A 25,001-nucleotide genomic window follows, 5' to 3' on the forward strand; every position below is an offset into this window, starting at 1 on the left:
ATTTTATCACATCCTCGAATTTAGGTTGTAATGCAAATTTGTTATTGGTCATTTATATAATAGTTTAACAATACATTTGATTACTTTAATCGATCATTCGGGTTCCAAAGTCGCACAGGGTCCTCGCACCGGCTGTTAATATATTATGCAGGCCCACAATCACAAACTCGCCAACTTCGGGTCACTAAACAGTCGCATTAACGCTTACACAATCAAAGATATTTATGTATAGCCCCCTCGGTTGTATACACTTGAATTAAAGTAACGTTTTCTTTAGACAGAGGTCACGACCACTACTACAGATATAAGCCACCCAATATACTGCCTTGCAAAGGCAAAAGACCGTAACTTCGTTTTTGGTCGAAAATGAGTTATTGATATTTTTTGGCACATTCAAGACCTCCTTTATCATGTGAATAAGTATCTTGAGTCAATTCCGTTTTTTTTTCGAGAAAATAATGGGTTGTCTTAACCGTAACTTCCAAAAGCCCATGAGAAACCAAGGCAGAACACCGTAACACCAGTTACCGCTCTTTGGCTTTGTTTTGGAACGCTCATATTGAGTTACGGCACTCTGCCTTTGTTTAGCCGCGTTACCAATAATGCTACCAATCAGATTATACGGTGTTCTGCCTTTGTTTTACTCTCCATTAAAATTGAAATTACGATGTAGCCTGTGTACTTTGTATAGCTACCATCCGTCCCTGCAACTTCTGATGTCCTCAGAGCTTTGTCCTGCACTAATGCGGTCAGAACATTTAGTATGCTCTTAACCCGCTCCATCGACAAACGTGCGATATCGATCGCGAAGGATATATGCAGAGTTGACAGAAATATGTTACACATACAACAAAGAACTAAAGCCCCGCCTCACCCAGTTTGGGTACCGGACCTAATTGAAACAATAATGCATCTAGCTGGCAGAGTGCCAAAAATTCGCTGGCGCCTTCAGCTCCGCCCTGAACACGATCGAGCCGACGCGGGACTAATATATCACAGGGAGTGATAATAATGAAGCAACAAGGGTATATTGGTGCATACAACATAATGAAGCAAGAAGTGCTGGTGCATACAACATCAGTTAAAAGCATGCATACAAAACACAGCATCCGGAATAAATCCGCGGGACGAGTGAAGTGCACGCACAATAATAGGGCAGACAGCTGAAACCAACGCATACTGAAAAGACACAGAACACAGAAGGTTGTGCTATAAATGCATTAGTCGTCTAGGTAGTCCAGAACGTGCTCCCTACTGAGTCCTAAGGGGTAAAGCACTGCATAGGCTACTTTTCGTGAACGGAGCGTGACACCTTCGAACACGAATCTTGGTAAACAAACGCCTGTGAAAGTATGCGTCTTTCAGATCCACCACTATTTAAACCAGTCTCCGGGTCGAATGTGCGCGAGGATCTGTTTTATCGTGATCATTTTGAACGCGTGTTTAGCAAGTCTTATGCTACTCGGTACCACTTGAAGATACTCTTAGTCTTTTCACACTATGGAGGTATTTTGTCATGTCTAATGTATTAATAGGGCCACCAGAATGCAACCAAAGCACAATAAGTAGAAGGCTATATGTAATTGTAAATCATACAAAATAAATGCCATGATCACTAGATTTTATACAGGTGTTACTATAATGATTTTGTTAATTGTGATCAGCAACCAAATATTGATAATATGGAAGTTACTGCCTTTTGCCTTGGCATGACTTCTCACTTTTTGCTGACAATACAAAGGCAGAGTACAGTAACTTTAAAACAGTGGTCAAAAGTCAAGTTTGAGCTCAAAATTTTGTCATGTAGAATTTTCATTACTTAAACATCTAATTGCCAGATTTTCAGTGTCCTACCTATAATTCATTTGGCGGGACAACTAAAAATCTTTAAAGTAATTCTTCTCAGTTCCACACTCTAGCGAGTTAAGGTCTTTTGCCTTTGTAGGGTCATAATATAAAGCAAGTGGAGCAGTGTGATTGATGGTTAACCTTATTTTATTTTGGGAATTGTTATTGATTGATATAGTGATTGTTTTCCTTAACTTTTATATTTGTTTGCTGTGAGTTTTTCCTTATGGTTTGCTGTGGATTAATTTATATTGTTTGTGGTGATGTTGCTGGACATTTGATAGTACTGTTTCCCTCTTTCACAAACTGCAACAACAAACACTAATTGACACACCTGTAGAACCCCGTTCACATCAGCGATCTAATTTGCCAGCTGATCAGATCACTCCCAATAAAAGGAGGTTAGATCTCTTACCGATGAGAGGAACGCTCGGGGCGAATGGACGTGCCGTGTCCTGTGGTAAACTGGCGTGCGAATCTCCTTTTCTCTCGGTGTTGCTGCTGACTGTATCTCCGGTGCCTTGGTGGAGCCGACTCTCGGACTCTGCAGTGTCAACGCTCACAAAACTTCGACTAAAGGGAAGTGGTCCTTTTTTTCCCCCACACTGATGTGTGTTAATTTGGTATTCGAGCTAAAGGAGTCGTTTAGTTGTTGTTCATTTCTGTGAAGGTGCCAGATCCAGCGGCCGACGGCCGAGCAGCGGATACGGCAGTATTGTTGATGAGCCCACATGAAGTACAGGAAAGGAAAGTTGTCACTCTAGTCACCCGAGACTGTTTTGAGGTTGCCGGCTAACGTTACGTGCAGGCTGTCCGTTGATTTTACGATTTCTCCACTGACAGAAGCGGAGCGGTACCGCGGAATTCCTGGTTCTGGATTTGTGGATTGGAATAGGCTATTCGAAGCCCCGCTGACGCAAGATATTCTTTGCCGGCGACAGGGGGAAAAGAGCTGACTCCAGGCTGGACTGGACTTGAGTATTGTTTCACCCTGGGACAGAACATTAGACAATCCATGGTTTTATTGTCTCCCTGCGTTTTTTTTTAGAAGATGTTATTTTAATATGGTTATTAGAAACTTTAACTTTTAAAAATAATAAAATACTATTTTTATATATTTCTTGTGTCTTTCTCGCTGTGTTGGTGTGGCTGGGAATCTAAATTTAGATTTATTTAAAATTAACAGACTTCTAATCTGTTACATATACTTCTCTGTTAGTAGCTTTGGTTTGGTCATGCCATGGTTTCCCGCGTACACTTGACCAAAGTAACATTACATTAAACAGAGGTAAGACTCACCTCTGATTTAGGTTGGTCGATCAGCAGTTTTCTGTCCTAAACGGAAATTCCCTTTCAGCCTTTACAACCGAGTACACTTGAATTAGTGCCAAATAATAGCCGCAACTCTAAAATCGCAGTTGGTGTGCCTTATGCTCCACTTAAAACTGGAATCTAGTCCAAATAGATTTGATCTAGTCCAAATAGAACTAATCTCACTGATATTTGCGGTAACAATGGATACAACGTAATCTACTAAAGTAAATAATTTCAGAGTAATTCAGAACAAATTCAAACGTAACAATGTATTATGACAGGTAAATGTATCATGCCAATTTCATAATCCGTTCAAAGATAATCAATACAATAACATCAAATGCTCAGAAATAAAGAATAAAATATGTACCTGACCCAAGAAATACATAATGCTGAGTGTCTGGAAGACACTCAGCATTACGGGCCGATCTCATTACAAATCGCCCTGAGCCTCTTGTTGCATTTCTGGGAGAAACCAGGCTCAGTCGGGAGGCCAGTTCTCCTCTGGCCAATGAACGACCAGTGTATGATTATGATTCAGGCAGCATTACAGGTCAGAAGTCAGATTGGATTGAAAATTCATAATATTTATCCTGTTCCATCTGGTTGAAGGTCAGAGTCATCAAAACTGCCCTTTCTCTCAAAAGTCATGGAGAAGGTAGTAGCTGAGCAGCTGACAGCTTTTCTAAGTAACAATGAACTCTTGGATAAGTATCAGTCTGGTTTAAGAAAGATGCATTCTACTGAGACTGCTCTACTCAAAGTGTCTATTGAAGTACAGATGGCTGCTGACTCTGGAAGGTACTCCGTATTGTTTTATTGGATTTATCAAAATACCAGATTTTGCAGCAACTGCTCAAGCAAGACCACTAAGGCTTGAATTTTCCTCCAGGAGAGGAGACGTCTCTGACCCTGGATCACAGTTCTTCCACTGAGAAACTGTCACAGGCTCTCTAGGAATATCCTAACAACACCACAACTTGCCATGAAAATAAAGCAACCAAGATCCCCAACATGTGACGCCTCCATCTCAAAACTTTTTATAGCAGGCTCCTCATCATACCCCTTCCTGACGTTGGCCTGTTAATGGCATGAGATTAAGTAGATGTCATGACAGGCCTCTGCACAGTCGGACACCAACAAGTCGCGTGCATAGTTTTTGTTTTTGTTATTATTATTATTATTATTAGATTAGTTGAATAATATTTTAAATTGACAGTCCAACAATAGGCTGCTTTGTCAGTGGGATAACGGTTACCATACAATACCATGCGTCTTTTCAGATGCATTGCATGGGTACTGTCATAAGGACCTTACTTTGCGACCAGTTTATAGTGTCTATTATGCCAGCACAGGAATGGGAGGAAACTGAAACCCCTGGGCGAGGCAAATGCACTTAGGGGTGCCTGACTGGTAGCCCAGTGGCGCAATGGACAACGCGTCTGACTACTGACTAATCTGCTTTAAGTTACAAGGTTCGTAATGTTCAATTTCATGCGGTTACATGTTTTAAGTTGGAAGGTTTAATGCAGTTTTTATTTAAGGTGTTCAGGCAAAACACGTTTTATTTCATATACTGAGTAACGGAGTGAGAACTCGCGTTGGCGGGACACTGAATTTATTAAGTTGGAATGTGTGTGGAATTAATAGTCCAGTTAAAAGAGGAAAGGTTTATGCGCATCTTAAGAAATTGGATGCGGAGATAGTTTTTCTTCAAGAAACGCATATCAAAAGTACAGCAAAGTTTAGCATTAAGGCTCCATGGATGTCTCAGGTCTACCAGTCAAATTTCTTTACTAAAACTAGAGGAGTAGCAATTTTCATTAAGAAATCGGTCCCCTTTATACATAAGCAAACAATTAGGGATAGGAATGGCAGGTACTTATTTGTGTGGGGGGAGATAAATTCATTATCCATCACTTTAGTGAATGTGTATGGTCCTAACTTCGATGACCCTTCATTTTTTGAAAATGTCTTTAAAATCATACCTGACTTTATGCATTCACGAGTCATCATTGCAGGTGATTACAATTGCGTGTTAAATGCTAGGTTAGACACGCATCCCCGCCGAACCACAACAAATAAATCGGCTGGTGTACTAAGCAATTACATGCAAAAGTTAAATCTAATCTATTCCTGGAGAGCTTTGCATCCCACGGATCATGACTTTTCATTCTACTCCTCAGTCCATAAAACATACTCAAGAATTGACTTTTTCCTAATAGATTCAAGATTGTTGCAATGTGTAGTTTCAACTCAATATCATAATAGATTATTATCAGACCATGCCCCTGTTTCTCTTCATTTAAGAATACAATTTAGTAGAGGAAATTATGCCTGGAAATTTGATTATATGTTATTAATGTCACGGTAGACGTTTTCTCTGTTTCCTTCTAGTCTCGTGTTTATGTTGTTGTATGAATGCACGTGTGTGAGGGGTGTGTCTGTATGACATCACTTGATCCGCTCCAGCTGCTCATCATCACATCACCAGCTGCAGTTGATCATCACCACACTATTTATACTCACCGTCATTCTCTCATCTTTGTCAGATCGTTGTTTCATGTGGTTCGTGTTGGTGTTCCGGTGTCCAGTTCCTGCGTCCAGTTCCTGCCTTGTGTTCCTGTTCTTGGTCTGGATTCGAGTTCTACGTTTGTCTCACCATCGTCTCTTCACCGCACCACTTCACGCATCCTGACCATCTAGTCCCTGCGCCACCAGCCCACCCGTATCTCTGAACTGTCGTCTGTCCTCAAATAAACAAAGTGTTACTTGCATCTTTGCTTCCGCCTTTTGATTGTGACAGAACGATCTGACCCGATATGGAAGCAGCAAGCGAAACCGCCTCATCCCTGGAGGATTTCATCAAGTCCAGTATCTCACGGATGGATTCCCAGGAGAGGAACATGAACGAGTCGGGTCGGGCTATTCAAGCTCTTGTGGCGCAGGTGTCCGAGCTCACCCAGCAATTCCAACTTATGCGAGCTCCCACTGCGCCACCCACGTCGCCTGTTCCCCCGGTACCATCAGAGAACGTCTCCCAGTCAGAGCCCCGCCTACCAGTGCCTGAGAGCTACAACGGTGAGCCGAACTTTTGCAGGGCATTCCTAACACGTTGTTCGATGCACTTTTCTCTGCAGCCCAGGACCTTTGCGAACGAACGTAGCAAGGTCGCGTTCGTGCTCACGCTACTGACTGGGAGGGCAGCGTTATGGGGGACGGCGGTGTGGGAGAACCAGGATCCATGCTGTGCCTCGTTCCTGACACTCTCCGCCGAGATGAGAAGAGTGTTTGACCGCGCAGTCGCGGGAAGAGAAGCGGCACGGATTCTCGCAGACCTCAAGCAAGACGAAAGATCTGTATCTGATTACTCTATCGAGTTCCGGACCTTGGCGGCAGAGTGTCAGTGGAACGAGGAGGCGCAGTGGGACATGTTCCTGCATGGGCTGGCTGACCGCGTCCAGCGAGAGATTTACGCCATGGACTTACCTACTACTCTCAATGGACTGATCGAATTGGCGCTCCGTGTGGATTCTCAACTCTCCCGAGTCGAGCGTCGGAGTTTTCCTCGCTCGGGTGTCTGGAGCGGTGGAGACTCTGCGAGCCAGCGGCGGGGACGTGGTCAGCCCCGTCTACAATCACGAGCCCATGCAGGTCGGGCGAGCTCGGCTTTCCCGGGAGGAGAGGGAGAGGCGGAGATCCCAGGGCCTTTGCCTGTACTGTGGTGGAGCGGGACATTATGCTTACAACTGCCCGGTAAAAGGCCAAGCCCGATAGTAAACTTGAGGCTACTATCGGGTGGGATCTCCGCCAGGAAGACCTCATCGACTACATCTACCTCCACGCTCCTCCCGGTAAGACTAAGATGGTCAGTCCACCAGCACGATTGTCTTGCACTGTTGGACTCCGGGGCGGAAGGTAATTTTATGGACTATAATTTCGCACTTACATCCCAGATTTCCCTCCGACCCCTCACTCACCAGATTTCAGTTCACGCATTAAATGGTCAAGAGCTTCCCATCATTTCTCACACCACTGAAGACATCACACTTATTACCTCTGGCAACCACACCGAGACTATTTATTTTCTTATTTTGGACTCACCTCTGGCACCCGTTGTTCTCGGACATCCCTGGCTGATCAAACACAACCCTCGTGTGGACTGGATTAATAAAGCTGTGCTGGAGTGGAACAAGGAATGTCATAAGTCTTGTCTTGTGTCTGCTTGTTCGTCTGTACCTGTTTCTGTGTTTCAGGAGGAAGCAGGGGATTTGTCTAACGTGCCCGTGGAGTATCTGGACCTGAAGGAAGTGTTCAGTAAGTCTCGCGCTGCTTCTCTCCCTCCGCATCGTCCCTATGACTGTGCCATAGATTTACTGCCAGGTAAGTCTCCGCCTAAGGGCAAGTTATATTCACTTTCGATTCCTGAAAGAGAGGCTATGGAGAAATATATTTCTGATTCTCTGGCAACCAAGTTCATTTGCCCTTCCTCTTCTCCAGCGGGGGCGGGGTTCTTTTTTGTGGGGAAGAAGGATGGATCGTTGCGACCTTGCATTGATTACCGAGGGTTGAATAACATCACGGTGAAGAATACTTATCCTTTGCCGTTGATGTCTTCAGCCTTCGAGAGGTTGCAGGGAGCATCTATCTTCACAAAATTGGACTTACGTAACGCTTATCATTTGGTTCGCATTAGGGAGGGTGATGAGTGGAAAACTGCTTTTAACACCCCTAGGGGGCACTGTGAATATTTGGTTATGCCGTTCGGGCTGTCCAACTCCCCAGCAGTTTTCCAGGCACTGATCAATGACGTGTTGCGAGATATGATCGATCAGTTCATATATGTTTACCTGGATGACATATTGATTTTTTCCTCATCTCTCCAGGAACATGTGCAACACGTCCGACGAGTGCTTCAGAGGTTGCTAGAGAATGGGCTTTTTGTCAAGGCGGAGAAATGTGATTTTTATGCACAGTCTGTTCCTTTTCTAGGGTACATCGTGTCGTCCGAGGGAATGCGGATGGACCCTGAGAAGATCAAGGCTGTGGTTGATTGGCCAAGTCCAGATTCACGCAAGGCCCTGTTGAGGTTTCTGGGGTTCGCCAATTTTTACCGGCGTTTCATTCGCAATTTCAGCCAGCTAGTCGCGCCTCTGACTGCCTTGACCTCCCCCCGAACTGCGTTCAGGTGGTCTGACTCAGCCGAGGCTGTGTTCTCTAAACTGAAAAGCCGCTTTGTTTCAGCTCCGATTCTCATAGCCCCTGATTCATCACGTCAGTTCGTGGTGGAGGTCGACGCGTCAGAGGTGGGAGTAGGAGCAGTGTTATCCCAGCGTTCACCTGTGGACGACAGGGTGCACCCTTGCGCGTTTTTTTCACATCGATTATCCCCAGCCGAACGTAATTATGACATTCATATGAAGTGTGCACGCGTCTGCTCCATCGTGTCCTGATTATATGGTCCACTATATTTGCTTCTTATTTATTAATCCAGGCAAATTTGTTGATGAAACATTGATTAAAATGAAGATACAATTTATACAAAACGAAATAAAATTTAAAGAAAGGCTTCAATGTTGCCCTGAGGCAACAAACTTTTAATTAATAAATAAATTTAAAAATAATGATAATGTTTATTGATATTGTTATAGTGTCCAATTTTAAGCAGGAAAAACATAACAAATAATTTTTTTCTCACTGATATCATATTGCGTACCATAGAGGGTTAATAAATTATACACTGCGGTACTATGTATTAATAAATTATACACTGAGGTAACGTTACTATGTATTTAATATATAATACACTGGTACTATGTATTAATATATAATACACTGAGGTACTATAGTAGTGAGTTAAAACTACTCACGAATAGTTACAAATTTAAAGTGAATAGTTACAATTTTATTTACTCTAGTAATGGAAGATGGCATCCAAATACAAAAAGCACAGGGCTATGAGTGAAGAGGAGTGGATGTCACGCCTGCGAAGGTTTGCTGTTGTAGGGGTCTGGCCTTCTGAGGCAGGAAACAGGCCGGCACCCTGCCAGAAAAAGTGGCATGACCTGTATCAGTTGCACTTCCGACTCTTCTGCCATGTCCAGCACTGTCACAAGTGCCATGACAAGGAGGACACCATCGCCTGCCTGCAGTCCCAGGATGTTCATTCAGACTGTCTCTCCTCTGTCTCTTCCTCCCTCTCCTGTGTCCACAACCACATCTTCGATACCATCGGTAGCTGCTAGAGCTGTGAGAAACTCTTAAATTAAGTGGTTTTCTTCACAATGACACTTAACTTCAAATAATCATCCTTCATTATTTGCCTTTTTCATTTATAAAGGAAGTGTCCGCTGCTGCCGCCTCCTCCTCTGGTACCTCCTCTGCTCCTCTTGCCACTGCACCCTCTGGTCCATCACCTGCCACCACCAGCTCAGCCGTCATTCCAACTCCCACCTCTCTCCAGGCCACTGATGGACCTGCTGGACCTTCAGGGCCTGCATCTGTTGCACTTGAGCAACGACTGGTAATTATGCCTGTCACATTTTATTTTTATCATACCGTGTACTGATCATTTAGTAGACTTTTATTGTATTGCAATATTTATTATTATTGTTGTGTAATAATAATAATCATTATTATAATAATAATTATAAAATGTATTTGTATATCACTTTTAAAAAATGTTTTCAAATCACAAAAAATACACAATGCAATCATGAAACAGACAGAGATTTAAGACAATGAATAGAAATCTGAAGGATACATAAATGAATAAAAGCATAATGCTCTAATTAAAATCCATTTTTATAATAATGTGTTTTAAAAAGATTATTCAATTTTCCAGATTGTGCATGCTTGTACCGGCTCTGCTGCTGCTAGTCCCTCCTCTTCACTGCCATCACCCGTCACCCCTGCAGCCCCACAACAACTGGCAAGTCTTTTGTAACATGTTGTATCAGTGGTGTTATTGTCTTGCTTATAATTGTATTATTTTGATATTTGTTTAATTATTATTATTATTATTTATTATTATACATTTAACAGGTTTCAAATGAGGACACCACTGCACCCTCTGTCCCCACCAGCCTAGCCTCTGCTCCTCCGTACTTCCCCATCGTCCTCTCTTCCCACTGCTACAACTACAAGTCCCTCTGGGACACCTGCCATGACTCCAGCAGCACCACAGCAAGAGCTGGTAGGTCTTTTGTGACATGTAAACAGTGTGAAAGATGTGCTATTTTTCTGCCTGTGATATTGTTGTTATTTTATTTTTATATATTCATATATTTACCAGGCTGTGGATGAGCGCAGTATCCCAGGGATGGACAGAGTGGACAGCATGGCAGAGTACTTGGTGGGACTGAGGAATGAAACTGGACAAACACTTAAGTCCCAGCAGGCCAGTACCATCATAGCTCTTTGGCAGAACCTTCTACCGTATGACCAGCAGCGTGTGGCGTACTCTCCACGGTACAAGTCACGCCTGACAACAGGACGCTTCAGGTGCTCTAAAAAGAAACCTGAATTTACGCCAGGTGTGGAGAGCATGACACGTTGCGTCCTAGGATCGACACGATCCCCTGCCCAGTGGCCAGACTGTTGTCGTCTGGTAGAGTGCATTTTTGTAAAACTCTGTGACATCCATAAATGTCCAAAAAAACAGGGTACATATGCACTGACTAGATGGACTCTAATTCTCAGAGACTACAGCAAAATCAGACAGCAAGTCCTGGGTAATGGTGCAGTCATGCAGAGCTCTACTCTGCAGTTGTTTGATGTTAATCAAACAACTCTACTTCAATGGCACAACAAGCGACTGAAGAGGCAGGAATGTAGTATTCTGCTGCAAGGGGTCAACTTGCCTGCCTCCATTCCTGTTGCTCCCGTACCTCTCCCACCAGTACAGGTACGCCCCACTGCTGCACCACCACAGCCTGCCTCTCAACATCAGTACCACTTGCCTCAAAGTACAGCAGGACAAGCAGTGGTCAAGAGGAAGTCTGCAGCTCCGGCCCAACGCACAGATTTCCCTGCAGTCTATTCAGTTCAATTTTCATCCCACATAACACACTGTATATTACAGTTTTTTGTGTGAGCCTTGTAAGGAGTGTTGATTTTGTTTTTTGTATATTTTTTACCAGTTGATCAGAATCTTCTACCTTTATTGCTTGCTTGCTTTATTTATTTTATATTTGTATTTTATATTTAATTATTCAATTCATTTGTATGTGCCATGCTCACTGTGTGTGTGAGAGAGAAAGAGATAATTAAGATGTATATTTTGTAATATTTTTTTTATATATTTAAACAGCAAGGCCTTTATTTATTGCCAACATTCACTCAGAGAAGACAACTACAATGTTGCAGTACTTTCAATTCTATTTTCTTTCATGTTTAAATTAGATTGTGTTAATGAATTGGGTATTTTTTTTCTCAAGCAAATATGTAAAATACATACATACAAACAACACATGAATATAGTTATAACTTTTTATACATTTAAGTCGAAACATATGGTAATATTTCAGTTAGGGTTTTTGGTTAGAGATATTTCTATCTTTGTGTGTTTACTGCAATTATAATTTATCATCAGACATTTTTATCATGTGTGTGTATATATATATATATATATATATATATTTTTTATAAAAGTGTCTCTTTCATTAATCATTTTGTGAGCCTGAGTCAAAACATTATTATAATAATTACTATTATTATTATAGGCCTATATATCTAATGTGTATAGTACATTTCAAGGAACTCCATATTCATATGGGTAATAAATAAATATAAACATGTATCCATACAATGAGAAAAACATTAATAAAATAAACATATGAAACCATTTGAAATTCCAGTGAAATATCACTATAATATACAGTTAGAAAAGAGTAATTTAAAAAAGATAATAAAGATTTGAACCAATAAAATAAATAATACATTTCAAGAAACCACATATTCATACAATTATCCATACATGTAAAAAAAGTACGTTTTTATAAAATAAGTGTTAAGGCATAAAAGCACATTCAATTTATACATATGTGTTCATTAATTAAGAAAAGATTAGAAAATATATTGGGTGATTTCAACCTTGTCCGAGGTGGGACTCGAACCGACGTCGTTCACGTCAGTGATTTGCCCATGAAATATATAAAAAGGCAATTTTCTATCAAATATGAATACCAATCTACCAAAAAATCACACAGAAGTGTGAAAGGTGGGTTTATCTTTTCCCTTTCCTTTCCTTTTTCTCTTTTTTTTCCTTCTCTTTTCTCTCTTTTTCCTTCTCTTTTCTCTCTTTTTCCTTCTTCCCCTTCTTCCCATTCTTTTTCCTTCTCCCCTTCCTCAAACAGACTGGAGCTGGTAGAGCGGAGGACTGTAGGTGGCAATTTGACAATCCTTAGGTCGACTCCGGCTCGAAGGAGGTCTTTTTCACAAGCAAACATTTCATTGGCCATGCTTCTCGACGAGGCCGTCAGCGCTTGAGTTGGTAGTCCAGCATTTTGCAATCGCGACCGCCGCTGGAGGGCAAAAGCTCATTCCCTGACCAGGAATCGAACCCAGGCCACGGCGGTGAGAGCGCCGAATTCTAACCACTAGACCACCAGGGAAGGTCTGCTGACTCTTTCCCGTCAAGCCTGGCTGTGTGCCTCTACCAGATTTTGCAGCAACTGCTCAAGCAAGACCACTAAGGCTTGAATTTTCCTTCAGGAGAGGAGACTTCTCTGACCCTGGATCACAGTTATTCCACTGAGAAACTGTCACAGGCTCTGTAGGAATATCCTAACAGCACCACAACTTGCCATGAAAACAAAGCAACCAAGATCCCCAACATGTGACGCCTCCAACTTGAAGCTTTTTATAGCAGGCTCCTCATCAGACCCCTTCCTGACGTTGGCTCCAGGCCTGTTGATGGTATGAGATAAAGTAGATGTCATGACAGGCCTCTTCCCAGTCGGACACCAACAAGTCGCGTGCATAGTTTTTGTTATTATTATTATTGGATTAGTTAAATAATATTTTAAATTGACAGTCCAACAATAGGCTGCTTTGTCAGTGGGATAACGGTTACCTTACAATACCATGCGTCTTTTCAGATGCATTGCATGGGTACTGTAACAAGGACCTTGCTTTGCGACCAGTTTATGGTGTCTATTATAAAGCACAGGAATGGGAGGAAACTGAACCCTCTGGGCGAGGCAAATGCACTCAAGGGTGCCTGACTGGTGGGCCAGTGGCGCAATGGATAACGCGTCTGACTACGAATCAAAAGATTCCAGGTTCGACTCCTTGCTGGCTGGCTCGCTCTGCCTCTTTTGCTTTGCTGTCAGCCCATAGCCATTTTATTATTTCCTTTTATTAGCCCATAGTTTTTGTTATTATTATTATTGGATTAGTTGAATAATATTTTAAATTGACAGTCCAACAATAGGCTGCTTTGTCAGTGGGAGAACGGTTACCATACAATACCATGCTCTTTTCAGATGCATTGCATGGGTACTGTCACAAGGACCTTGCTTTGAGACCAGTTTATAGTGTCTATTATGCCAACACAGGAATGGGAGGAAACTGAACCCCCTGGGCGAGGCAAATGAGAGCTCCCTCCGATGAGCCTGATGAAATTGAATTCAGTAAAAAAATCCATTCGGATCATTCCCATATTCTTAAAGGGGGGCGGTCACACAATAAAAGCCAAAGGGCCTGCTCGAGGCTTGAGGAAGGTCCCATATGGTCTAGCGGTCAGGATTCCTGATTTTCACCCAGGCGGCCTGGGTTCGACTCCCGGTATGGGAAGGTCGTGTTGTCTTTGCTTCACTTATGGAAACAGCCAGGACGTCTCTCTGTGCCACTAGCACTTTTGGCCGGCAGGCGGAGCTTACGAAACCTGATAGGTTTAGGTTCTGTCCCCAACCGGTGTGCCTTCGATAGCTCAGCTGGTAGAGCGGAGGACTATAGGTGGCAAATTGGCAATCCTTAGGTTGCTGATTCGACTCCGGCTCGAAGGAGGTCTTTTTCACAAGCAAACATTTCATTGGCCATGCTTCTCGACGAGGCCGTCAGCGCTTGAGTTGGTAGTCCAGCATTTTGCAATCGCGACCGCCGCTGGAGGGCAAAAGCTCATTCCCTGACCGGGAATCGAACCCAGGCCACGGTGGTGAGAGCGCCGAATCCTAACCACTAGACCACCAGGGAAGGTCTGCTGACTCTTTCCCGTCAAGCCTGGCTGTGTGCATCTACCAGATTTTGCAGCAACTGCTCAAGCAAGACCACTAAGGCTTGAATTTTCCTTCAGGAGAGGAGACTTCTCTGACCCTGGATCACAGTTCTTCCACTGAGAAACTGTCACAGGCTCTGTAGGAATATCCTAACAGCACCACAACTTGCCATGAAAACAAAGCAACCGAGATCCCCAACATGTGACGCCTCCAACTTGAAGCTTTTTATAGCAGGCTCCTCATCAGACCCCTTCCTGACGTTGGCTCCAGGCCTGTTGATGGTATGAGATAAAGTAGATGTCATGACAGGCCTCTTCCCAGTCGGACACCAACAAGTTGCGTGCATAGTTTTTGTTATTATTACAGTTTTTTACAATCACTTTGTTACTATTTTCAGAACCTTGATGTCATTTTTCACAACTCTAGACACAAAACTCACAACCAATGATCAAAAAGCACATTTTTCAAAACTCTAACCCTTTTCTCAATTGCTTGGATACAATACACATAAAACTTAGATCATTTGTTCATTCAACAAAGATCACCTGTTCAATATGACACAACTTAACATCAAAGTACTACTATTTCAAAAGGCAATTCACACATTACATTTCAAATGAGTGTCTATTCATTTCCTTACAATGATCTAACTATCAATTGATACAACTGCTCAAAATGATAAGTAACTGTTGCATTACTCTTAATGCATAGTTGTATGGAAACAGACACACAATCTTCCATGTTTACAGTAAATCATGAAAGTTTCAAGATAATGAGATTCATTGTCACCAATTAGCATGGCATGAACCAATTAGACTACAATATCCATGGATGTAGCCTAATATTTTATCATACTGTAATGCTTCATCAGACACTGTGTCTATGGTGCCAAATACTGTACCACCTTTTCAGACTATGTACAGTATTGACAGTACAGTACTGTATAGATGCAGGCCCTTGTAACTGCGTGTCCAATTCTGCCAATCACAGCAGAGCAGTGTCAGGCCTGGACTCGCCATGCCAAAGGTTTTTTCCAAGATGTCATTTTCCAACATCCATTGTGATGTAGATGAGAACCTGTGGCCAAATCCACAACACAGAGTTGATGACAGTGTAGAAGTACAGTAATCACTCCTGTTTAGTTTCTTACAGCAAGTTGAGGAACACTGCATTTGATGTTTTACAGTACTGTCTTTTCTTTTCTATTTCATAGCTAATTATTTTTGCTTTGATTCAAAAAACCATGTTGTGATTGTACTGTAGTGTTTTGCATCAATATATTACAAACTTTGTTCACAATGATTCCACTGTGTCTGTAATATTCTCTCTACTACTGCAGTACTTTTACAGAGATGTATTTACTGTACATGTAGTACCATAATGAAACCTGTATCACCTATTTTGCTCTACAATATTTAATGATTGTACGAACAATGACACAGTGAAACTATCGGTTGCTTGTGTGTGGGTGATCTATAGTTATGTTTCAATGGTATTTCACAGTTAATTTGTTTTTTTGAACCAATGATTGTGCAAGTGCAAGATTTCTTTAAAGATGTGAATGCACAATGCAATGTTTTGAACATTAGACAGCCTGTGTTACAAGTGATTATCGTTTTGAGTTTTGTGTCTAGAGTTTTGAAAAATTACATCAAGGTTCTGAAAATAGTAGCAAAGTGATTGTAAAAAACTGTAACAATCGTTTGAAAGAATGATACTTTTAAACATATCACTAAACCGTCATTAGGTGTCGCCAGGCGACCGTCTTAATGAGCGAGTCATTGATTCATTTGTTCGAACGATTCGTTTGAACGGCTGAGTCATTCATGAATGAGACAGATTATGGATTGGTCATTGAATCTTTGAGTCAACCGATTCGTTCAAAATGCTGAATCATTCAGTAATGAGAAAACACGTTGCTGTGAGATGCTCGATGGTTCTGCTGTGATCTTTGTTTAACTATTTTCACTGCTGAAACAGAAAAAAGTCAATATTGCATCTAAAATGTAAGTGATTTGACTTGTGTGTGTGTGTTGTCTGTGTCTGTGTCTGTGTCTATGTATGTGTGTGTGTGTGTGTGTGTGTGTGTATGATTGTGTCTGTTACAGTGATTGTTTAACCCTTGTTAAAGTTTAGGCCTTGTCTTTTTGGATATATATCTTTTTATATAAAAAAAATAGGCATACAACCCATATATTTTAAATGTATTGTTTGCTTTAAATTACATTAAGATTTGTATGTTTGGTAATTGAACCTGAATGAATTTTAAATGAATGTGCTATATTTCAGAGTTTTCCTTAAAATTTGAACTAACACTAACTTTATTCTCATCTGAATGATAGATTATTTATTTCTGTATAAAATAAAAAAGAGATTTTGGTTGGGTGCAGTTGTAGTTTACAGTTTGACAAAAGCACAATGTTGTGTTTTATTGCGATTGTTGTTCACAAATATAAGTAAACACTTTGCAGTTTGAATAATGTCCTGTATGAACAAAAGGACGGAGTATGTTTTTATGTCTACATTGTTCAATCACGTTTCACACACACACACACACACACACACACACTAGGGTTGCCAACCGTTCCGTATAATACGGAATCGTTCCGTATTTGACACATAAAAGGCTTGTTCCGTATTGAACTGATACGGAACGCACTTTGTTCCGTATTTTTGAGAATCAATTCAGTGCAAATCCATGACAGAAGCATAGCTTCTAATATATATGTCAGACAGACTATGATGAATGAACGAAGACCCGCTGCTATAATGGCAAATTCGGGGACTTGGCGCCACCTTGACGGGCTCTGACGTGCAGGGATGTAGTGGAGGCTAAACGCACGTAAACGCCGTTTACGCACTTCCCAATATTCGGAAATAGCGTTTACCCACCTCCAAACTGCGTTTATCCACCTCTAAATTGCGTTTATCCACCTCTAAATAGCTATAAATTAAGCTTATGTCGTTTTAGTTTCATATTGTTAATGATTAGTTTCATAGGTTGTTAAACCTAAGACGAACTCTTTCATATTGCGCTGCATTACTGTCAGCGTTGTTGACTATTACTGACGGTAAGGTTGCGCTGTTGACGCTCGCGCAGCCTCTCGAGGAGAAATCTACACAAATGAGCGCACACACACACTCAATTAACAACATACTGCCTATAAAAAATCTAATTGTGGAGTTTTTATATTTTTAACATATGTTAAGCAACATCAATTATTTTTCCTGAACACCATCACGATTGAAAATGTGACATTGATTTCCTACAACAGTTCAATAAACAGTTAAAATTAAGTCACTTACATTTTAGATGCAATATTGGCTGTTTTTGTTCTGTTTCAGCAGCGAAAATAGTTCCAAACAAAAATCACAGCAGAACCACGGCGCATCTCCACAGGAACACTCAACACAGGTTGCGATTTTTCGAGGCTATGCGATTTTTCATTACTGAATGATTCATCATTTTGAACGAATCGATTGAGATTTAATGACCCATTCATAAACATCTCAATCTTGAATGAATCAGCCGTTTGAATAAATCGTTTGAATGAATGAATCAATGACTCACTCATTAAGACGGTCGCCTGCCGCCACCTACTGGCGGTTTCGTGTTATGTTTAAAAGTAGATAATTCTTTCCAACGTTTCTTATTTGTAAATTTAAATCAATTTCATAACATTATTTTATGCAATTGTAATTTTTCAGTGTAAATGATTTAATTTGATCAGCCCTATAGTGTCTTATTATTCGAAATAATTGAATTTATTGATCAAATTTAGGAATTTAAAATGAAAGATGAAGCATACATTTAATAATATTGGGGGAGGGGATGCCCTTTAAAGGTGCAAATATTACAATATGCCGATTTAAATATCAAAGGTAATTGAACACTGATGAGAATATTGTTTCAGAATAAATTAACAAAAAAAAAAAAATCCGGACGAGAAACTTTTTTACTCGGACAAGTGAATGACAGATTTACTTGTCCGAAGGACAAGCGTATGAAAAGGCTTAATGTCGAGCCCTGACTATAGCAATGTCATCAGGATACACATACACGGGTAGGCAGTGGCCCACCTTACCGGGTGACCACGTCGTGGTCCACCACCAGAATTTATAGTGTACCCACCTCTTTTTTTACCACTACACCTCTGCTGACGTGTAATTGGTCGCACGTCAGAGGCGCCCGCGCCATTGGATGTGCAGTTGCCGCAGCGCAGCCTGAGCGAGCCAGACGATCAATGTGCAAGCTGTGCAGCTGCAAATGCATTTTACAGGCTTCAGTAAATCGAGTAAAATGTGTTTCCGAAGACATTTGTAGGCTATGATAAGAAAAACTACGACAATTTTTTTTTTTTTTTTTTTTGCACCGGAAAGAACATTCTAGAATTGAATAAGTTCGCACAAGGCTACAGAAAACTGTTGTGTTTATTTTTCTTCAAATGCAGTCTAAGCCGATGAGTTTCGAATGTTATATGTTGGGGGCATGTCACTATATATATAAATATAGCTGCGAGCAGCGATGAAGGGCCAAAGCCGGTGGCACCGCCACTCCGGTGCCTTTAGGTAACATTGCATTGTGCCGGGTTGCGGTGCCACCGGCTTGGGCCCGTAATCGCTGCTCGCAGCTATATTTTGTTATTATTATTATTGGATTAGTTGAATAATATTTTAAATTGACAGTCCAACAATAGGCTGCTTTGTCAGTGGGATAACGGTTACCATACAATACCATGCTCTTTTCAGATGCATTGCATGGGTACTGTCTTTTGTTATTATTATTATTGTATTAGTTGAATAATATTTTAAATTGACAGTCCAACAATAGGCTGCTTTGTCAGTGGGATAACGGTTACCATCGCGTGCATAGTTTTTGTTATTATTATTATTGGATTAGTTGAATAATATTTTAAATTGACAGTCCAACAATAGGCTGCTTTGTCAGTGGGATAACGGTTACCACCATACAATACCATGCGTCTTTTCAGATGCATTGCATGGGTACTGTAACAAGGACCTTGCTTTGCGACCAGTTTATAGTGTCTATTATGCCAGCACAGGAATGGGAGGAAACTGAACCCCCTGGGCGAGGCAAATGCACTCAAGGGTGCCTGACTGGTGGGCCAGTGGTGCAATGGATAACACGTCTGACTACGAATCAGAAGATTCCAGGTTCGACTCTTGGCTGGCTCGCTCTGCCTCTTTTGCTTCGCTGTCAGCCCATAGCCATTTTATTATTTCCTTTTATTTGCCCATAGTTTTTGTTATTATTATTATTGGATTAGTTGAATAATATTTTAAATTGACAGTCCAACAATAGGCTGCTTTGTCAGTGGGATAACGGTTACCATACAATATCATGCGTCTTTTCAGATGCATTGCATGGGTACTGTAACAAGGACCTTGCTTTGCGACCAGTTTATAGTGTCTATTATGCCAGCACTAACCTGGCCCTTGCCAGATGAATTTCGCTCCGCCTAGCTTCACTCACATCCATCTGGAACCGATCCATTGAAATGGCGTTTCAGAAGGCTGGGCCTTATCAAAAATCCTTGCATATGATTGGATAAGCCACTTGTCTGTCATCTTTATCGACGTGCTATTTCAACCACTCACACCGAAGCCAACCCGTGACGCTGAAGAATCCGGTCGGGAGAAGGCACTGATCTATATAACATCGTTTCCACCAACAAAAGCCTTAAGAGCCGTTCTCTGATGTTCTTTTAATGAAACAATATTGGGTAGATTGAACAACACGGATGAAATCAATGTTAACAGCATCGATGTTAACGCTTGTTTCCTCGATGCGAGCCGCCATTGTTGTCTGAATCAAAACAGTCTCACGGTCGCTTCTCCACTACGTCACATCTATGAAACTCCCGCCCTGCGTACTGATTGGCTAAACCATAAACTTGGTTGGAGAAATCACTCTCAATGGAAGAGGTTCCAGATGGATGTGAGTGAAGCTAGGCGGAGCGAAATTCATCTGGCTAGGGCCAGGTTATGCCAGCACAGGAATGGGAGGAAACTGAACCCCCTGGGCAAGGCAAATGAGAGCTCCCTCCGATGAGCCTGATGAAATTGAATTCAGTAAACAATCCCTTCGGATCATTCCAATATTCTTAAAGGGGGGCGGTCACACACTAAAAGCCAAAGGGCCTGCTCGAGGCTTGAGGAAGTTCCCATATGGTCTAGCGGTCAGGATTCCTGGTTTTCACCCAGGTGGCCCGGGTTCGACTCCCGGTATGGAAAGTTCGTGTTGTCTTTGCTTCACTTATGGAAACAGCCAGGACGTCTCTCTGTGCCACTAGCACTTTTGGCCGGCAGGCGGAGCTTACGAAACCTGACAGGTTTAGGTTCTGTCCCCAACCGGTGTGCCTTCGATAGCTCAGCTGGTAGAGTGGAGGACTGTAGGTGGCAAATTGGCAATCCTTAGGTCGCTGGTTCGACTCCGGCTCGAAGGAGGTCTTTTTCACAAGCAAACATTTCATTGGCCATGCTTCTCGACGAGGCCATCAGCGCTTGAGTTGGTAGTCCAGCATTTTGCAATCGCGACCGCCGCTGGAGGGCAAAAGCTCATTCCCTGACCGGGAATCGAACCCAAGCCGCGGCGGTGAGAGCGCCGAATCCTAACCACTAGACCACCAGGGAAGGTCTGCTGACCCTTTCCCGTCAAGCCTGCCTGTGTGCCTCTACCAGATTTTGCAGCAACTGCTCAAGCAAGACCACTAAGGCTTGAATTTTCCTTCAGGAGAGGAGACTTCTCTGACCCTGGATCACAGTTATTCCACTGAGAAACTGTCACAGGCTCTGTAGGAATATCCTAACAGGACCACAACTTGCCATGAAAACAAAGCAACCAAGATCCCCAACATGTGACGCCTCCAACTTGAAGCTTTTTATAGCAGGCTCCTCATCAGACCCCTTCCTGACGTTGGCTCCAGGCCTGTTGATGGCATGAGATAAAGTAGATGTCTTGACAGGCCTCTGCCCAGTCGGACACCAACAAGTCGCGTGCATAGTTTTTGTTATTATTATTATTGGATTAGTTAAATAATATTTTAAATTGACAGTCCAACAATAGGCTGCTTTGTCAGTGGGATAACGGTTACCATACAATACCATGCGTCTTTTCAGATGCATTGCATGGGTACTGTAACAAGGACCTTGCTTTGCGACCAGTTTATGGTGTCTATTATGCCAGCACAGGAATGGGAGGAAACTGCACCCCCTGGGCGAGGCAAATGCACTCAAGGGTGCCTGACTGGTGGGCCAGTGGCGCAATGGATAACGCGTCTGACTACGAATCAGAAGATTCCAGGTTCGACTCCTGGCTGGCTCGCTCTGCCTCTTTTGCTTCGCTGTCAGCCCATAGCCATTTTATTATTTCCTTTTATTAGCCCATATTTTTTGTTATTATTATTATTGGATTAGTTGAATAATATTTTAAATTGACAGTCCAACAATAGGCTGCTTTGTCAGTGGGATAACGGTTACCATACAATACCATGCTCTTTTCAGATGCATTGCATGGGTACTGTCTTTTGTTATTATTATTATTGGATTAGTTGAATAATATTTTAAATTGACAGTCCAACAATAGGCTGCTTTGTCAGTGGGATAACGGTTACCATCGCGTGCATAGTTTTTGTTATTATTATTATTGGATTAGTTGAATAATATTTTAAATTGACAGTCCAACAATAGGCTGCTTTGTCAGTGGGATAACGGTTACCATACAATACCATGCGTCTTTTCAGATGCATTGCATGGGTACTGTAACAAGGACCTTGCTTTGCGACCAGTTTATAGTGTCTATTATGCCAGCACAGGAATGGGAGGAAACTGAACCCCCTGGGCGAGGCAAATGCACTCAAGGGTGCCTGACTGGTGGGCCAGTGGCGCAATGGATAACGCGTCTGACTACGAATCAGAAGATCCCAGGTTCGACTTTTGGCTGGCTCGCTCTGCCTCTTTTGCTTCGCTGTCAGCCCATAGCCATTTTATTATTTCCTTTTATTAGCCCATAGTTTTTGTTATTATTATTATTGGATTAGTTGAATAATATTTTAAATTGACAGTCCAACAATAGGCTGCTTTGTCAGTGGGATAACGGTTACCATACGAGCTTACGAAACCTGATAGGTTTAGGTTCTGTCCCCAACCGGTGTGCCTTCGATAGCTCAGCTGGTAGAGCGGAGGACTGTAGGTGGCAAATTGGCAATCCTTAGGTCGCTGGTTCGACTCCGGCTCGAAGGAGGTCTTTTTCACAAGCAAACATTTCATTGGCCATGCTTCTCGACGAGGCCGTCAGCGCTTGAGTTGGTAGTCCAGCATTTTGCAATCGCGACCGCCGCTGGAGGGCAAGAGCTCATTCCCTGACCGGGAATCGAACCCAGGCCGCGGCGGTGAGAGCGCCGAATCCTAACCACTAGACCACCAGGGAAGGTCTGCTGACTCTTTCCCGTCAAGCCTGGCTGTGTGTGACCTACCAGATTTTGCAGCAACTGCTCAAGCAAGACCACTAAGGCTTGAATTTTCCTTCAGGAGAGGAGACTTCTCTGACCCTGGATCACAGTTATTCCACTGAGAAACTGTCACAGGCTCTGTAGGAATATCCTAACAGCACCACAACTTGCCATGAAAACAAAGCAACCAATATCCCCAACATGTGACGCCTCCAACTTGAAGCTTTTTATAGCAGGCTCCTCATCAGACCCCTTCCTGACGTTGGCTCCAGGCCTGTTGATGGCATGAGATAAAGTAGATGTCATGACAGGCCTCTGCCCAGTCGGACACCAACAAGTCGCGTGCATAGTTTTTGTTATTATTATTATTGGATTGGTTGAATAATATTTTAAATTGACAGTCCAACAATAGGCTGCTTTGTCAGTGGGATAACGGTTACCATACAATACCATGCGTCTTTTCAGATGCATTGCATGGGTACTGTCACAAGGACCTTGCTTTGCGACCAGTTTATAGTGTCTATTATGCCAGCACAGGAATGGGAGGAAACTGAACCCCCTGGGCGAGGCAAATGAGAGCTCCCTCCGATGAGCCTGATGAAATTGAATTCAGTAAACAATCCCTTCGGATCATTCCCATATTCTTAAAGGGGGGCGGTCACACACTTGTAAAGTATTTGGGCCATTGGGGAATATGTATTCAATATTTAGTAATTACAAATTAATAACTATTGATACGGGTTTGACCCAGATAACAATACATGTTAAAAATCACCCGGCAAAGGGGGTTACGTTGCCAATCTGTTATGAACGACTGAATACAATGGATTTATAATCAATTATTCATACAGATCGGCAAGATAGATCAATTTTATTTATCAATAATCAAATCATAACGAATTATAATTCAATATTCACATACAAATTGTCTAGAATATATAGATTCTCAGGATACTCCTCAATGGAATTAATTAGTATCGAATATTCTGTTTGTCCAGCAAACTGGTCATGGATCTTCATCAATTTCCACAGAGAAATTACCTTTAAGAGACTCGCAGGAAAAGACGATCTTTACGGCCGTAAAAGATAGCTTTCCTGTTTTGTCACAATACTATTTAAAGTATTATACCATTTCAAAGCTTGTAGCTGATCGAAACATTTAAGTGATTTGAAGTATGAGCACAGGCAGAATCAATCAATTAATATATGTATTTAATAAAGGTGATTACGTATACGGTTAATAAACGTTACAAGGAATAAATGTATTTACAAACACAATAAAACATCGAGGAAGGAGAATGCATATAGAAAGAGAGGGAGAGAGCTGGTGAGTTTGGCAAAATTCATCAGACACAGAACCGTTAAGAGAGACAACTTAGAGTCAAATCGTACCCTAATTAGGGCAGGCAATCTTAGCAATATTTAGATCTCGGTAAGAAACGAATACTTGCTGATCATGTTCTCTCGTGTGTGTGTGCGTGTGTTCCGGACCCGGTCAGAGGTCCTTTCCGGCGCGCCCGTGTGGCGGGATGTTCAAATCGTCCGTTGAAGGTGTTGCCAAAGAAATGATTCAAACTAAGTTCATTTCACTCGCCGGTGAGAATGAACAAAGGAGAATACAAAAAGGAAAATAAAACTGAACTAGACAAACAAAGGAAAGATGGGTCATCGCATGAACACGAGGTCCCGATGGACCAAGGAGTCACATGATGAAGGAAGGGAGAGTCCAGAGTACGAGCGAGCGAGAGAGTCAAGCGCGCGTCACATGTTGGAGGAAGAGCAGTCCAGGGTACCAGCCAGAGAGGGAAGACAGGGGTACCGGCCAGAGAGGGAAGACAGAGCACAGGAAGAGCGAGTCCAGTTCTCTTTAAAGGAACTGGAGTCCACACCTCTGAGGTGCGAACTGGCCAATGACATTCAACGAAACTCTTGGCGGCAAAATTCTCTTTGTCTTGTCAAAGCTAAATTATGGCCGCATTCACAGGTTTTACGATCAGTCAGAATTTGTTCAGAATCATTTCAAAGATGGTAAAACATAGTAAAATACATTTTATGGCTTGTTCAATTACATAAATGACCTTGTCAGCTCACAAGGATTCTGAACATAGGAAGAAAGACATTTAAGGAGAGTTATATTGCAAAGTTACAT

At 42.1% G+C, this 25,001-nt stretch overlaps 1 protein-coding gene and 7 non-coding genes across 8 annotated transcripts in view; 6 read left to right on the forward strand and 2 right to left on the reverse strand.

Moving 5' to 3' along the window:
* The window catches only part of smim7 (small integral membrane protein 7), a 303,536-nt gene extending 294,598 nt beyond the window's left edge, over window positions 1-8,938 (forward strand). The window contains exon 6 of the mRNA XM_056266586.1: window positions 8,929-8,938. The gene's annotated coding sequence lies outside the window, so the exon portion shown is untranslated. The remainder of the gene's footprint in view (window positions 1-8,928) is intronic.
* A 5,146-nt stretch (window positions 8,939-14,084) lies between these two features.
* trnay-aua (transfer RNA tyrosine (anticodon AUA)) lies at window positions 14,085-14,171 on the forward strand. The gene is given in 2 exon segments: window positions 14,085-14,121; window positions 14,136-14,171. It is a non-coding gene; the product is annotated as a tRNA-Tyr (tRNA).
* Window positions 14,172-14,286: 115 nt separating this feature from the next.
* Window positions 14,287-14,358, reverse strand: trnae-cuc (transfer RNA glutamic acid (anticodon CUC)). Its single transcript has one exon. It is a non-coding gene; the product is annotated as a tRNA-Glu (tRNA).
* A 6,206-nt stretch (window positions 14,359-20,564) lies between these two features.
* On the forward strand, window positions 20,565-20,636 carry trnae-uuc (transfer RNA glutamic acid (anticodon UUC)). Its single transcript has one exon. It is a non-coding gene; the product is annotated as a tRNA-Glu (tRNA).
* A 125-nt stretch (window positions 20,637-20,761) lies between these two features.
* trnay-gua (transfer RNA tyrosine (anticodon GUA)) lies at window positions 20,762-20,848 on the forward strand. The gene is given in 2 exon segments: window positions 20,762-20,798; window positions 20,813-20,848. It is a non-coding gene; the product is annotated as a tRNA-Tyr (tRNA).
* An 805-nt stretch (window positions 20,849-21,653) lies between these two features.
* On the forward strand, window positions 21,654-21,726 carry trnar-acg (transfer RNA arginine (anticodon ACG)). The gene has a single exon. It is a non-coding gene; the product is annotated as a tRNA-Arg (tRNA).
* Window positions 21,727-22,556: 830 nt separating this feature from the next.
* On the forward strand, window positions 22,557-22,643 carry trnay-gua (transfer RNA tyrosine (anticodon GUA)). The gene is given in 2 exon segments: window positions 22,557-22,593; window positions 22,608-22,643. It is a non-coding gene; the product is annotated as a tRNA-Tyr (tRNA).
* A 115-nt stretch (window positions 22,644-22,758) lies between these two features.
* On the reverse strand, window positions 22,759-22,830 carry trnae-cuc (transfer RNA glutamic acid (anticodon CUC)). Its single transcript has one exon. It is a non-coding gene; the product is annotated as a tRNA-Glu (tRNA).
* Window positions 22,831-25,001: the final 2,171 nt, after the last annotated feature.

This window comes from Rhinichthys klamathensis, unplaced genomic scaffold (assembly GCF_029890125.1).
Source record: "Rhinichthys klamathensis goyatoka isolate OS25496 unplaced genomic scaffold, OSU_Roscu_1.1 h1tg000249l_1, whole genome shotgun sequence".
Lineage (NCBI taxonomy): Eukaryota > Metazoa > Chordata > Actinopteri > Cypriniformes > Leuciscidae > Rhinichthys > Rhinichthys klamathensis.